The following is a 15,102-nucleotide window of genomic DNA, read 5'->3' on the forward strand; positions in this document are numbered from 1 at the left end:
TCACGAGGGAGAGGTTACCATTCCTGGGACAGGTTATCTCATCAGCAAGAATTGAACCAGATCTGAGGAAATTATAAGCAGTGCTAAATTTTCTCGTGGAAACTCGTAAAAAACAACTTCAATCAATTCTCAGGTTTTATCGGCGTCTTCTTAAAGAGCATTCGCTTTCAGCACCTGCTATATTGCAATTCAGTTCGGATACATCAGGTCAAGGATCATCTCTCAGAAGATCCACTGTTGCACACGCCAGGTCCTAATAAATAATTTTACCTTGGGGCTGACGCTAGTGAATTAAAACTTGCAGTCCATTAATATCAAATAATTAGTGAAAGTGGTCAGGAACGCATCACATGATCAAATTGGCAGGACGCATTTTGTCAGCATGGGAAAGGAAATACACCGTGACCAAGCACAAAATATTTGCAGTTGTTTGGAGCTTCTACCAATTCCGCTATTTTATGCTCGGATGACACACTGCCATATTGACAGGTGATAAGGCATTATCCTTCCTCCTACAACGTAAATTAATTCATAATCATATTACTATATTGGCCTTCGCCCTTCAAGCATTCACTTTCGAGATCCAGTCCATTCCTGGCGAAACAACCTGATGCGTTGTCAAGTATTCCGCAACTTTTAAGAGATTTTTGCACCGAGACCCCATGTCTAAAGAAGATCAAGATTAATGTAATGAGAGGAGTGCATGAAGAATCAAAAATTTTGACGGTCTCTACATAATGTGCATGGATTGGTCTCACCGCGGACTTATAGTACTTAACCACACACAATTCACATCACCTAAGTGTACAGGCCTTCAGATGGCGTGGACGCAACATTGAAACTTGTAGCCAAATAAGTGTGAAATCTGAAGTACAGCTGGAGGAGTTTCATTTTTAATAAAAACTTACAGACCTGGTCAGGCCAGTTTTACGACGTCGAATTTTTCGGCCGAATTCCTATGAGAGTTAACCGTTTAAATCTACCATTGGGGCATTAATTTGACGAATATGTGTATATGTAGAAAGTAACAGGTGTTTTCTTATACATTGCAGACGTTTCTTTTTACGGTATGGTGACATCAAACAGCATTTCACATTATTATCCTCAGCAAGTTCTTCCGCGCTGCTGTTGCACTGTACAGACATTTTAGAATTTTTTCCAAGAACTTAGAGATATAAAGAAATTAATTTACTACTCAGTTCCGTTTTAGTCCTAAACCATGTGGCGTTTTCTGTGTACAGTTTATAAGATTTGCAAAATCTGAGAAGTAGAAGATAGTTCATTTACGATCTGTTGAGTTTTTTAAATGCTATTGGACCTTCTATTATTGTGGTACAAAGATCGGTCGATATTTTACAGTGCAGTCATTTGGTGGTAATGGAGGAACTGGGATATGCAATATTTCACGTTTGCTAGGTATGTGAGATGGTATTCAAGGTAAAATTCATGTTTAACAAATGTGAATTCTTAATTCGTTATTTATATTTTTCAGGCAATTGTTGATTTTTATGTATTTATAGAGAAATATCGATTTTCCAGTGCAGCCATCTGTTGCTGACAGAGGGAAGTAGGAGCTTGTGGGACAGTGTTTATGGTAAAAAAAAACTCATTTTTAACAAATAAGAATTTCTGTTTTGTTATTTGTATTTCATAGGCAAATGTTAGTTTTAATTACTTATAAAGAAACTCCATGGAGAATGGCATATAGTTTCCAATCAAAGTGACCAATGCGAGGGCCTATGAGCAGGAATTTGTGTGGGAGTGTGGGCGCAACACAGTGGGTGCTATATGCAAAATTTGCAGAAGTCGAAGGGGTTGTGGGTGGAGACGATGCTGATGTCAGCAAAATATGAGATGCATGCAAAATGCAGTCAAGTCTCACTCCTGCAAATGTATGGGAGTAAGTTGGCGATCGAGGTGTCGGTGTTTGAAGCAAAATTTGCAGAAATGCAGTGAGGGTGTGGCAGCCATTCCCTGCCTGCCCTTGGAATGCGGATGGTTGTCATGATTACTGGAATGATGTTGGAGATAAGGAAGTGGTGACACTGTCGTCATCAAAATATGACTAGTGCAATTGTCTCAGCTGTAATATGACACCACTGATAAAAAGGGCTGACTTACAATGAGTCAGCCTTTTTTGCCAGAACATACATTGTCCTACTACTACCATCCTTGTAGTACAGAAAAATGAGATATTGCTAAACTGCATTCCCTTGTGGGGGCGTGAATTTTGGGTTGAATCATTCCAGTTTTCTTGGCGAGCGTTGGTTTAATAGGTGGTCATTACGGCTTTTTCGTTTAACCCACTGCATTATATTCGTTTCGGTGGAAGTGTGAGTTGTGGTGTTTCAGTATGGCTCATTTCCCTGCCGAGTTTGTATTCATGTTCTGTAGTTGTGGAGGTCATCAGCGATTAAACCATTAGCCAATTTGGACGCTGTATATGGACTGCCAGTAGTAAACAATGAGAGGCAAAAAGACTGCCTGGCCCGAATAATTTCAAGTGAAAACAGAACATTGCGCATGTCCATGTTCAGAAGTGCCCTTGTTCATAATTATAGCAGCCTGTGGAGCTTCAGCTTGCTGTTTACACCGTCAAATCGAATCAATATAACAGTTAGGGTGTAGTATATGTCGAGATTCATTGAAATTTAAGTCATCGCTTCATTTCTTTTGAAAATCATTATTCGAGCACGTAGAAACGGTTGAAAAATAAGAACTCCACGTCGGTACAGTTACTACAACGACGAGCGTTTCACATACGTTTCAGTGGCATTCCCGCTTCGCACTCCGGGCCACTAGCTTCCGCTTGTTCCTGCCTCTATCGTAGAGCTGGGAGACTTCCTTTCTTTGTCCTCAGTGTCGTGTGAATCGTTGTGTGCGTCACATCATTGCTTCTCTATCGGCGTCTTGTGTTTGTGATTCAGTCCTAAGGCGGCGTTCTCTCGTGCCGTGATGTTGTCCTTGGCTCCCATGAACATTCTAAGCACGCGTGCCATCAGTTTTAGTTTCAACAAATCCACGCGGCATGTGCAGCCAAGTTCATCAGAAATTCATGACTGAATTGTAGATACGATCGAGGTCACTTCAGAACAGGCTCACACGGCTTATTTCGATTCTGAATCGTATGTGTATTATGTCAATATTCTAGATCCGCTTCAGGTTCACAGGCTACTTCCATCAGGAAACTCGATCGCTTTTATCTTTCTCGCTTGACGTGGACAGCTGCATAGATGTGATATCCGCTTTTTACCGATCACTGCGTCGTAGCTGTAACATTAATCATGTGTCGCAACCAGTAAAACTGTATAACCACCCCTGGATGTTGAGCGCATCCCTCTTGAAGGATCCTTCCCTCGAGATTGTCGTTCGAAAGGTTTGGGCCCGTAGTTGCCGTTCACAGGACCGTTATCCTTGCCAAACCTTGGCTCCGGAAAGCGTTAACGCTGAGAGGGCGACGGAATCTCCGTCGGAGCCAGGAATTTTATTATTCCGTCTTCTACAACTTTATAACGGGCTCAGGCACACTCCCCTGCGGATTATGGATGTACACCATGTTAAGGCGAAGCTTCTTTAGTTAAACAGACAACAGATGGAAGGACTCAGGACGTGGTCGCAATCCAGTTCCTTCCTACAAGGTGAGCTGATCTCCTTATGTCACCATATCCGATTGGGGACGCGTCTAAAAAGAGCACGTATCAGCTCCCTTCATCACACCGATGGTCGCGTACTGACATCTCAACGTGACATTTCCAGAGCAATTACAGCCCTATCTGATACGGTTGTCCCTGATGTATTTACTCCTCTCCCGGATTGCGTGGTTACTCCTGCATTAAATGATGAATTTCTAAGTGACTTTGCTCGCGAAGGTATTTATCGCCTTATTGTTAATCCACCATCGCAAAAATAGCCGGGACTAGACGGTATTCCTAAGGAATTTTATGAATATTTTTGGCCGTTTATAGGTGATACTATTACGTCACTGGTAAATGAGGCGTTCCGGAGGGTTTGGTTCCTGTCTCCTTCAAGGTTGGTAAAATCGTTCTAATTCCGAAGACAATCGGGCGTCCAGGCATTGACAAATTCCGCCCAATAACCTTAATTTCTATTACAAAACTGTCGCCCGGGCGGTTAATAACCGTTTGCCGATACTTCTAGAGAAAATTCTGGCTGTTCACCAAACCTGCTTGCCTGGACGCACCATTCTAACTTCTGTATTCGAATACCTGGACGATGTCTCGGTGACTGCAGCGACTTTTGTCTCTGGAGCGTTGCTTTTTAATGATTTTAATAAGGCATTTGACCTGGTCAATCACGGTTTCTTGACGCAGGCGCTCTCAATCATATTGCGTGACAGGTATCATCCAATTTTTTTACTCATTTTCATGTATCTGTCGTAGTGAGTGGACATCTTACTGCCCAGATCACCATCTGACAGTGCTTACTGCTGGGGAGACCCCTCTCCATGTCGCTTTTTTTCTTGCCCTTAGAACCTCTGCTTCGGCGCATCGTTGATCAGTTATGTGGCTGTAAAATATTAGAAGAACACTTCTAGGTACGAGCGTACGATGATGATGTTATGATGTTGCTACTTCATATCGATGGCATACCCTTGCTAAAGGACATATTGGTTTCCTTTTGTTCTCTGTCTGGGGTCAGCATTAATGAACGGAAATGTACCCTATTGCCACACCAGGTTTTTCAACAGTTTTTCTGCCGTGCGCAACGGTTGTTGCTCGCCACAAATGGTTCGGGATTACCGTGGTTCGCTGCACTAAACTGGTGGGAGGTGACGAATCGGATTCAAGAGACAATTCGTGAAACGAACTCCGTTCCCTTAGATTCCAAAATTTTCAGCAAAGTATACGAAGTTGCACAAATATTCCTGCTCCCCGCGATGACGACGCGCAAATTGATGCAATTGTCCAGTCGTTTCCCCTGGAAAATTCATATTTTTCGACTACACTATGAAAAAGTTGCGAGGCCCCGTTTCCTTGGAGGATTGGGACTTCTCAATATCGAAGTGAAGGTTTCAGTACTGTTTATACCGCGTAACGTTTTAACATGTACTGGTGCTACCCATTCTATTACATCTCGTTTATTTACGTGTCTTCGGCCCCTCTGTCTGCGGATGTTGGCCGGATCAACTGTAAATTGCACCAAGTATGTGAATTTCATATTCTGATAAGTTTTATCGGTGACACACCTTACCACCAGATCTTCGCTTTCTCGTTGGAGAGTACACTATGCCCCTTCCCAGATAAAATGGCCGTGCCACTGATATCCTGGAAAACAGTATTGTTTCACGCTAGTCTTGCTATCCTCCTGGTGGAAGTAACGTCATCGTGGTACAGGGTCATTCACAATCTGATCCCGACCAACGAACGCCTCCATCGAATTGGTCTTAGTCCGAATTGTCTTTGCAACACATATCATCAGCCTAAAACATTACCACACAGGATTGTCTCTTAAGGATGAGGACACTGTCACTGAATTCGCCAACAATTGGCTTCCCTTACCTCTTCAGCTGAAGCTGCTATCTCGGTATTCCTTGTTCTGCGCCCAGAGTTTTCCGTCTTCTCTCGCACGAAGGCTAATTCGATCGTATGGCACCTCGCACACTATGTCCACTATGTAGTTGGGTGTGACAACGTTCTCGACCCCTGCGTTTTCCCCAGTATATGGTGAATGCTCACTGTAAGTGGTAGAGGATTCCAAGTTATCGACCGTATTTGCAAATATGCTGCACCTTGTCTTTAATTGTCAAGCAATTGGATAGCTTTTCTTTTATGGCACTTTTTGTGTAGTCTAATTTCATTGTGTTCTTTCTAGAGAAAAGTGTTGTTTTCTTTTGAGTTTTAGAATTTTGGTGTTTACGTCTCTCAAGATTTCTTTTCATAAAAAGTGAAAAAACAAAGAGAAACTGAAAAAGATAAATAAATATTAAAAATAATAAAAAGTTGAAAAAAAAAACAGCGTAGTACCACGTCCATGTGAGGCACCAGTACAGCGTTAAGCAGGAGGGGGAAGGCATCGTAGCCAGGCCTCGGGTTTCGACTCCTGATCACTCTGTCTCCATCCAGCTTAAGACTGACGGTGTCCGCTCTCTGCCGTGGCAAAATAAATAAATAAATAAATAAATAAAAAATAAAATAAAATAAAAAAACCAAGTCCTGGTTCGGTTCAAAGTTTTAAACCGCCAGGAAGTTTCAGTTGCAGGGGGTTAAATTCTTGCTGTGGTGTATAAAGAATAAAATGGCTGAGTGAACAGCCTGACTGTTTATGTACATAAACAAGGGGCGTTCGAACTAACTGGAGTCAATTGTAATTTTTTTAATTTGCACCTCTGAAGGTAATATTTTAAAACTTAATTGCAGTTATAGGCTTTTCTACGTTCCACATTCTTTGAAGGGATCCCATTTTATAATGGTCTAATCTTTAAACAAATAGACAAATGGACGTAGTATAAATATTGAACATGGATGTATTTATTTGTAATTACTTCGACCATCACCTGATGTCTCTGTAGTTTTCAACTAAGAGAAACGTATCAGCTGATTGGGATATGTCATAGGTCTGCTTGAGGATAGCTGACGTAAATGTTCGTGAGCGAATAATTACTCTTTTGAAAACGGTGTGAGTGAGTCTGAGGCAGGACGCCGGTATGGTGCCGATGCTCCCACAGCAAGGAGACCTATTAGACGATTTAGAGATAGTGATGTGGTGGAGAGACGTCCAATACCTGGAAGACCACGAGTCTCAACACAGAGGCAAGAAGAAGAATTGATCAGGGCGACCCTGAATGCTTATTTGTAAATAATCCGGAAACTAAGGTGAGTTTCACATTTCCCGGGCTCGTCGAGAAATCCTCTCATAAAATTAAAGGACCACGGAATCATGTACCGTCGTGTTCTTACCGAAAAACGGTTGTCTTACGAACAAGCGGTGGATAAACTAGCAAGTCTGCGTTCCTGGGAAGGACTGGAGGAAAGTCTTTTACTCCGACGAGTGCACATTTGAGTAAGTGAACAGAGGTCCTGCACTTGTTTACCGCACACATGGGTAACGACATGACGCGCGTTCCGTGGCCACACGCGCTACAAGTGGATGCATAAATGTGAAATGTTGTGGTGTATGTCTTATACAGGTGCAGGAACTTTAGAAAGTATCCAAGAAACGCTCAATTCAGCAATGTATGAACATTTCCTTGAAAATATCTTCTTCCCTGGAGCTCGACTTTGGTACCACGAAGGACGTCTCACGAACATGGTGATCAGCCATCACACACTAGCATTAGGATTCAGAGCTGGTTTCAAAGGAGAGAGAGTATTATTCATTGCCTTCGCTGGCATCCAAAGTCACCTGACCTCAGTCCCACAGAGAACGTACGGGCTCAACTCAAGAGAATAGGGTTCGGTCTTGGGGCCCGTTTTGTACAGTCTGTACACTGCGGACACGCCAACGGCCCCCTGGTGCAAACAGGGCAGTACACAGACGACACAGCCTTTTACACACGAAATGCGAAGGCTACAAAGGGTTTTAGATGACACAGGAACTTGGGGCCGTCACTGGCGCATTACCATTAATTCTGAAAAGACGCAGGCTATGCTGATCACCCGGAGGCTCGGAAGGGGCGAACATCCTCAATGCCCCCCCTCCACCCTCACCTAAATGAACCCAACTCCCTGGTGCAGAACCGCCAAGTACTTTCGTCTTATGTGGAAACCCCCCATAGACGAGCTCCACAGGGAGGTCTGTGCCAGAATCCTCAACTCATCCAGTTCCCTTCCCTGCTCTGTGGGTGTGAACGTATATCAAGCCCTGATACGGCCAGTAATGGAGTATACATACCCTCTCTGGGGATACGCGGCGAAGCAGCACCTGGACAAACTCCAGAGGCTGCAGAACCGCGCCCTCAAGAAGGCACTGCACCAACCACTCGAATTCCCTATTGACGATCTGCACGCCGCTGCTGAAATCCCACTCCTAAAGGGTCGCTTCCAAGATCTGGCAAGAGCCTTCTATGAATGCTCTTCCAGTTCAGGAAACGCTCTCATCCACTCCCTAGTTCGGTATGGCGTGTTCCTTTTCCTTAAGTGACTTTACACGTAAAGCATTGAAGACAATTTATCCTGGTCCTCCAATGAATGTTTCCGGTTATTCCTGCAGAGCAGTACGTCGTGCTGTTTGTCTCGCTCACACGGCATGGAGTGTGATTTTTCGTGACGTCAAGGAACGTCGGAAGACCCACAAAAGTCGCGTTTCAGTCTATGATAATAACTTAATTTTTCGGCTGAGTGAACCTTCCAAACATATTTTCCTGCTGATAATAATAAATGTACCGACTTATGAGCCGAAATTGTGAAATTGCGCGGAAACTAACAGTGACAGCCGATACGAATACATTTAAAAAATTCGTGGCAGCGCCGGCCGGGGTGGCCTAGCGGTTCTAGGCACTACAGTCTGGAACCGCGCGACCGCTACGGTAGCAGGTTCGAATCCTACCTCGGGCGTGGTTGTGTGTGATGTCCTTAGGTTAGTTAGGTTTAGGTAGTTCTAAGTTCTAGGGGACTGATGACCTCAGAAGTTAAGCCCCATAGTGCTCAAAGCCATTTGTGGCAACTGCGGCCGCGAGTCCAAAGAAAACGACCGCCCAACGTTGCGTATTCCGTCCACGGGATCGTTTATTGCTGAGGCAGCCGTACCGAGATTGGACCACTGTTAATGCAGGTGCTGAGAGCTCTCTTCAGTTCACAGAATTAGTCTTTTCTCACATTGTTCTAGGACAGTGGTAGTCAACTTGGTCCCTTCCATCCACAACTGGCCGTTCCAGCTTTCATGGTGGCCGGCTTCCGATAGCGATTTTAAAAACATTTTCGCCAGAGATAATAAAAGGTTTACATAAATTGTTTGGTAATTACTTATTATTGTATACCTTAACATGCTGTAACTCTCCTTTATAAATTTTAGAAAGTTACTTCCCTACTTTATAGATCATCATTATTGTGGAACCGGTCGGCGGCTGGAAAATTTTTCTATTAACATCGACACAAAAATGGGCGTTAGAAAGGAAAGGTTGTCTACCCTTGGTCTAGAAGCAAAGGCTATCCCCTATTTACTACATCATGGAGACAGACCAGCTTAGTGGTTGTGGAACTCCTAACTTTCTCTGCATCAAAAATGAAGACTAAGATTTAACGTCTCGTCGACGTGGTCATTAGCAACGCAGCTGAAGCTCTGACAGCGCGAAGAATGAGAAATAAAACCGAGTGCGTAGCTTCCAGTGCAATCATCCTGACATTTACCTTAAGTGGCCTAGGGAAACCGTACAGAAGCAAAGGGTCAAAGGTGAATCCGGAACGGCGTATTCCCGAACAGCGTTATGCAGGGAGGCAATGAATTTACGTTTGATTTAGGTTCTTCGGGAACATTTTTTAAGTGGTGAGTAGTGAAAAATGAAAGCAACTGGTCCCAGAGCAGTTAACCTCTGAACTATCTAAGTTACGGAGTAAGCAAGGACGTTTATGTCGAACCAAACAATTTAGAACACTTGTAATGTTTAACAAAGGAGTCACACACACACGCTTACGTAAGCTACTGCAACGGAAAGTGGGTTTTACACAGCTACAATTTGAACACTGAGCAGTGAATGACTAAAAATAATTGATTAGGAGTTGAAAAATTTGCTTTTTGCTTGTAGCGTCCAGTAGTGATAATGAGGATGGTTCCTCAAATTTTGCGTCATTGACTTCAAGCATAAAATAGTAAGTCAGGCATCACAACCAACGCACAAATTGTGTGTATCATTCCCATCAAATATGACAATGCGCGAGATCAATCCGTGCCACATTTAGCGAGCAGCCATCGTCCGAACAGCACACCTCCACCTACCTTTCTACATCTGTAACCTAATGGCACGCAAAGAGAGAAACATATTATTACTAATCTCTCGCGGCTGCAGTTCAATATTTGACCCCTGACAAGTTAAATTATTCATTGGCCCTGATGAGAATCATCAAGTTGCAGCAATATGACAGCCATGCAGCATGTCACTGTATCATGCATGAATAAGAAAGAAGTTATTAGGTTTGGATAGAAATAACACAGAAAGTAGTTCGTTAGTATAAAAGAAAGCAACTCATTTACAAAACTCACTGCGACATGAAAACAACAGGTATGAAAGCAATTTGATGAGGAACGACCCGAAATCAATGTTGCCACCACATCCTTTTAATCAAACTTTTTCATAGTTCAAGCTGGGATGATAACTTTGAATCTGTAGCATCAGGAACTCAAAAAAATTATGTTCGACACTATAATAAAAAGCACTCCGTCTTCAGGCCACAAGTGACCCATCGGGACCATCCGACCGCCGTGTCATCCTCATTTGAGGATGCGGATAAGAGGGGTGTGTGTTCAGCACACCGCTCTCCCGGTCGCTACGACGGTGTTCTTTGACCAGAGCCGCTACTATTCGGTCGAGTAGCTCCTCGTTTGGCATCACGAGACTGAGTGCACCCCGAAAAATGGCAACAGCGCATGGCGGCCGGATGGTCACCCATCCAAGTGCCGACCACGCCCGACAGCGCTTAACTTCGGTGATCTCACGGGAACCGGTGTGACCACTGCGGCAAGGCCGTTGCCGACACTATAATAAAGAGCCTTTTAATTCCGCCCTGCGAAAGAAGTCTGTCGTATGCCTGAACGTCTAGTAATTGCGAGTGAATTGTGCAGAAATTCTGCAAGCATTCCGAGGTAACCTAACCATTTCGCCTGTTACTCATCATGACAAATAACTTGGTTGGAGTTAATCAGCCAATCAGGCAGCAGCAACAGACCGAGACACATACAGCCGCCGGGAAGAACCTGATTTTGTGACATTTTACGTGTTCCTAAACAGGAGCGAATTATTTATTCTCACCTGTGTGCTTTGATAGTTAATTTTTTTAATCTCTGCTTTCTAATCTAATTTATTGGACATAGTTCTTGCATTTTCCTCCGTATCCACAGTAGAGTTCTGTGGCGCACGTCGATTGTCCTTGTTTGTTTGAGTAATGTAGTTTTCCACTGTCTTTAGTGTGGGTAAGGCCTGTGATGCCTGTGTGCGGATGTGAGCCGACTTGGTGACACTTAGCTCTCAGCTCCAGGCTGTGATGGCTTCAATTACACAGCTTGAAGTTGCAGTGGATGGGCACTACCGTTGTGGGCCAGCCATGGGGATCCAATGGACGTCAAGCACAGCTGAGTCCACCGATCGGCCCCCACCGGTGACCAGCCCAGTTACTGCTCACACTGGGGTTGACCCCTCACTGGAGGTCAAGTGAAGGTCGCCTTGGGGCGTGGCAGGCGGCGAAAGACCTCCCAGGGGGCCCCACGTAAGGCCTCCCAGGTTAGTCTGACAAACAGGTTCCAAGTGCTGTCTGTGGCTGACACTGTCCCTCTTCCAGATGCAGTCGCTTGTCCTGTTTCAGAAGGCACCTCCCAGATTCCAAGACCTGGCAATGATAGAGTGTGGGATTATTGGTAGTTTGGAGCTCCAATTTTAGATGCATTATAGGACTCATTAGGAACATGGCTGCCAAGGAGGGGAAGAAAGCTAATGTGCACTCCATATGTATATCGGGTGGATTTATTCCAGTCGTGTGAAAGGTCCTTCCGGATGCCATGAAGAGCACAGGGTGCCACCAACTGCAGGTGGTGGCTCACGCCGGTACCAGTGATGTGTGTCACTTTGGATGAGAAGAGATTCTCTCCGGTTTTGAGAAGTAACAGAAGTGCTAAACGCTGTAAGTCTTGGTTGCAATTTGAAAGAAGAGCTCACCGCTTGTGGAGTATTCGACAGGACTGATTGCGAAACTTTGGTACAGAGCAGAGAGCACGGCCTCGATCGGATGCTCAGACGGTTCTGCAACGCTACTGGCTGCAGATCCTCGACTTGTGCCAAGGGTGGTTAGGTCCAGGTTCCGCTGAATATGTCAGGAGAGGCTGTGTGGCGTTGTCTGGGCAGTTTTGTAAGGTTACAGGATCTCGGGGAAATATAAAAAGGGCTTCAGTCTCAAAGAGTGTATAGGAAGAACGTTGTTACAGGATCCATCGGCATAACAGACGTAAATTGTCGTAGCTGCGTTGGGAAAGTACAGAGTTCAAAGCGCTAATACAATGCACTCATGCTCAAATCATTGTAGGCAATGAATGCTGGCTAAAGCCAGAGATAAGTTCAGCCGAGATCTTTGCGAAGAACCTAACGGTGACTAGACACAGTTGGCGGTGGCGTGTTAGTTGCTGTCAGAAGTAGTTTGGCTTGTAGCGAGGTCAAGTAGATAGTTCCTTTGAGTTAGTATGGGTAGAGATCAGTTTTAGCAATCGGAATAAAATAATAATTGGGTTCTTTTACAGACCTTCCAGCGCAGGTGATACAATTACTGAAAGGTTAAGTGAAATCTTTAATTTCAAACACGTACCCGACTCATAAAATTGTAGCTGGTGGTGACTTTAACTTACCCTCGATATGTTGGCCAAAATACATGGTTAAATTCGGAGGTACGTATAAAAAGTCAAACGATATTGTACTAAAGGCATTCTCTGAAAATTATTTCGAGCAGTTAGTTCATGAGCCCATGCGAATAGTAAACGGTTATGAATGCAAACTTGACCTCTTGGCAACAAATAAGCCTGAGCTATCAACGAGCATCAAAACGGATACAGGGATTCGTGAACACAGGGTTGTCGTAGCGAGAATGAATATTGTAGCCCCCCCAATCATCCAAAAATAAACGAAAAGTATACGTACTCAAAAAAGAAGATAAAAATTCACTTGACGCCTATCTGAGACGCAATCTCCATTCCTTACAAATTAACAACATACGTATAGACCAGATGTGACTTGAATTCAAAGAAATAGTATCGACAGCAATTCAGAGATTTATACCAAATAAATTAACAAACGACGGAGTTGATCCTCTTGGTACACGAAACGGGACAAACACTGTGCAGAAACAACGGAGAAAGCATACCGAATTTAAACGAACGCAAAATCCCCAAGATTGCCGATCTTTCAATAGCTAGAAATTTAGCGTGAATGTGAGATGCTTATTAAAGTTTCCAAAATAAAACTTTGTCTCGAAACCTGGCAGATATTCCAAGGAGATTCTGGTCGTATATGGGCTAAACTGTGCTGGCGGGCAAGACACAGTCAATGCTTTCCCTCCGCGATAGCACAGGAAATACTATCGAGGACAATGCTGCGAAAGCAGCCAACATGAGTAACGGAACTAGATATCCTCAGAGTAGTGAAGCAATTTAAATCACTTAATAGAAGCAAGTCTTTTGGCCCAGACTGTATACCAATTCGGTTCCTTTCAGAGTACGATGATTCAATAGCGCCTACTTAACAATCATATACAACCGCTCGCTCGACGAAAGATCCGTACCTAAAGACTGGAAAGTGTTCGAGAACGTCCATAGGAGTACTTAATTACAGGCCCATATCATTAACGGCTATATGCAGCAGGCTTTGGGAATATATGTTGTATTCGAACAGTATGAGTTACCTCTAAGAGAATCGTCTTTTGACATACAGTCAACACGGATTTAGAAACATCGTTCTTGTAAAGCGCAACTAGCTCTTTACATACACGAAGTGTTGAGATCTGTTGACAATGGATTTCGAATAGATTCCATATTTCTACATTTGGAGAAGGTTTTCTCACTGTACCACACAAGCGGCTGGCAGAGAAATTGTGTCTTATGGAATATCGTCTCAGTTATGTGACTGCATTCGTGATTTGCTGTCAGAGAGGTCACAGTTAGTATAACTGACAGAAAGTGGTCGAGTAAAACAGAACTGATTTCTGGCGGGCGTTCCCCAAGTTAGTTTTATAGGCCATCTGCTGTTCCTTGTATATATAAACGATTTAGAAGATAATCTGAGCACTTGTCTTACGTTGTCTGCAGATGACACCGCCGTTTATCGTCTAGTAAACTTATCAGAAGATGAAAACAGTTCTCAAAACGATTTAGAAAAGATATGTGTATGGTGCGAAAATTGGGAAATGAAACTAAATAATAAGTGTGATGTGATTCACATGAATGCTAAAAGGAATCCGTTAAACTTCAGTTACAAATCAGTCTAATCTAAAGGCCGTCAATTCAACTAAATACCTAGGAATTACGATTACGAACACCTTAAATTGGAAAGAACACATAGAGAACGTTGGGAGGAAGCGAAGCCAAAGACTGCGTTCTATTGGCAGAACACTTAGAAAATGTAACAGATTTGCTAAAGACACTGCCTGCACTACGCTTGCGCCTCCTCTTTTGGAGTGTTGCTGCTCAGTGTGGCGTCCTTACGAGATGGGATTAACGGAATACATCGAGAAAGTTCGCAGCAGAGTGGCACGTTTTTTACTTTCGTGAAATAGGGTAGAATGTCACGGACTTGATACAGCATTTGGGGTGGATATCATAAAAACAAAAGCGTTTGTCGTTGCGGTGGAATCTTCTCACGAAATTTAAATTATCAACTTTCTCGTCCGTTTGTGAAAATATTTAGTTGACGCTGACCTAAATAGGGATAAACGATCATCATAATAAAATGAGGGAATTCAGAACTAGCGCGGAGAGATATAGATGTTTCTGTTTTTGCGCGCTCTGTTTGCGAGTGGAATAAGGGAATTATTGTGAAGGTCCTTCGATGAACCCTCTGCCACTTAAGTGTGACCTGTCTGTAGAGTATCCATGTAGATGTAGAAGGTATTTTGTACTCACTAGAACGTTGTTCATCTTGATTAATAGCATGAGTTTCCTTTTATTACTGATTAATGATGAACTTGTTTATCAATTACAGAAACATGTTTTACACACGTTCGAACAAGTGCTGAAGCGAAGTCTGATTATTATTGTTTAGCGGTTTTTTTTAATTTACCTTCCTGTGTGGAAACTGCGTCTGCCAGCGCTTTATGATAAATCTATACCGTTTTCTTTATTTTTACAACATGCTTCTGTTCCACATTACAAATGAACAGCTTTGGAGTAAAATCTGAATCAAACACGGACAGTTTGTTTTGCTATAAATACCGTTTATTCTTAAGAAACAGAACAAAA

The 15,102-nt window shown here is 43.3% G+C and overlaps 1 protein-coding gene and 1 pseudogene across 1 annotated transcript in view; one reads left to right on the top strand and one right to left on the bottom strand.

The window, feature by feature from the left end:
* The window catches only part of LOC124622754 (limbic system-associated membrane protein-like), a 719,050-nt gene that overhangs the window by 279,456 nt on the left and 424,492 nt on the right, over nt 1-15,102 (top strand). The window lies entirely within an intron of this gene.
* Nucleotides 10,528-10,644, bottom strand: LOC124623326 (annotated as a pseudogene).

The sequence above is a fragment of the Schistocerca americana genome, chromosome 7, assembly GCF_021461395.2.
Source record: "Schistocerca americana isolate TAMUIC-IGC-003095 chromosome 7, iqSchAmer2.1, whole genome shotgun sequence".
Taxonomy (NCBI): domain Eukaryota; kingdom Metazoa; phylum Arthropoda; class Insecta; order Orthoptera; family Acrididae; genus Schistocerca; species Schistocerca americana.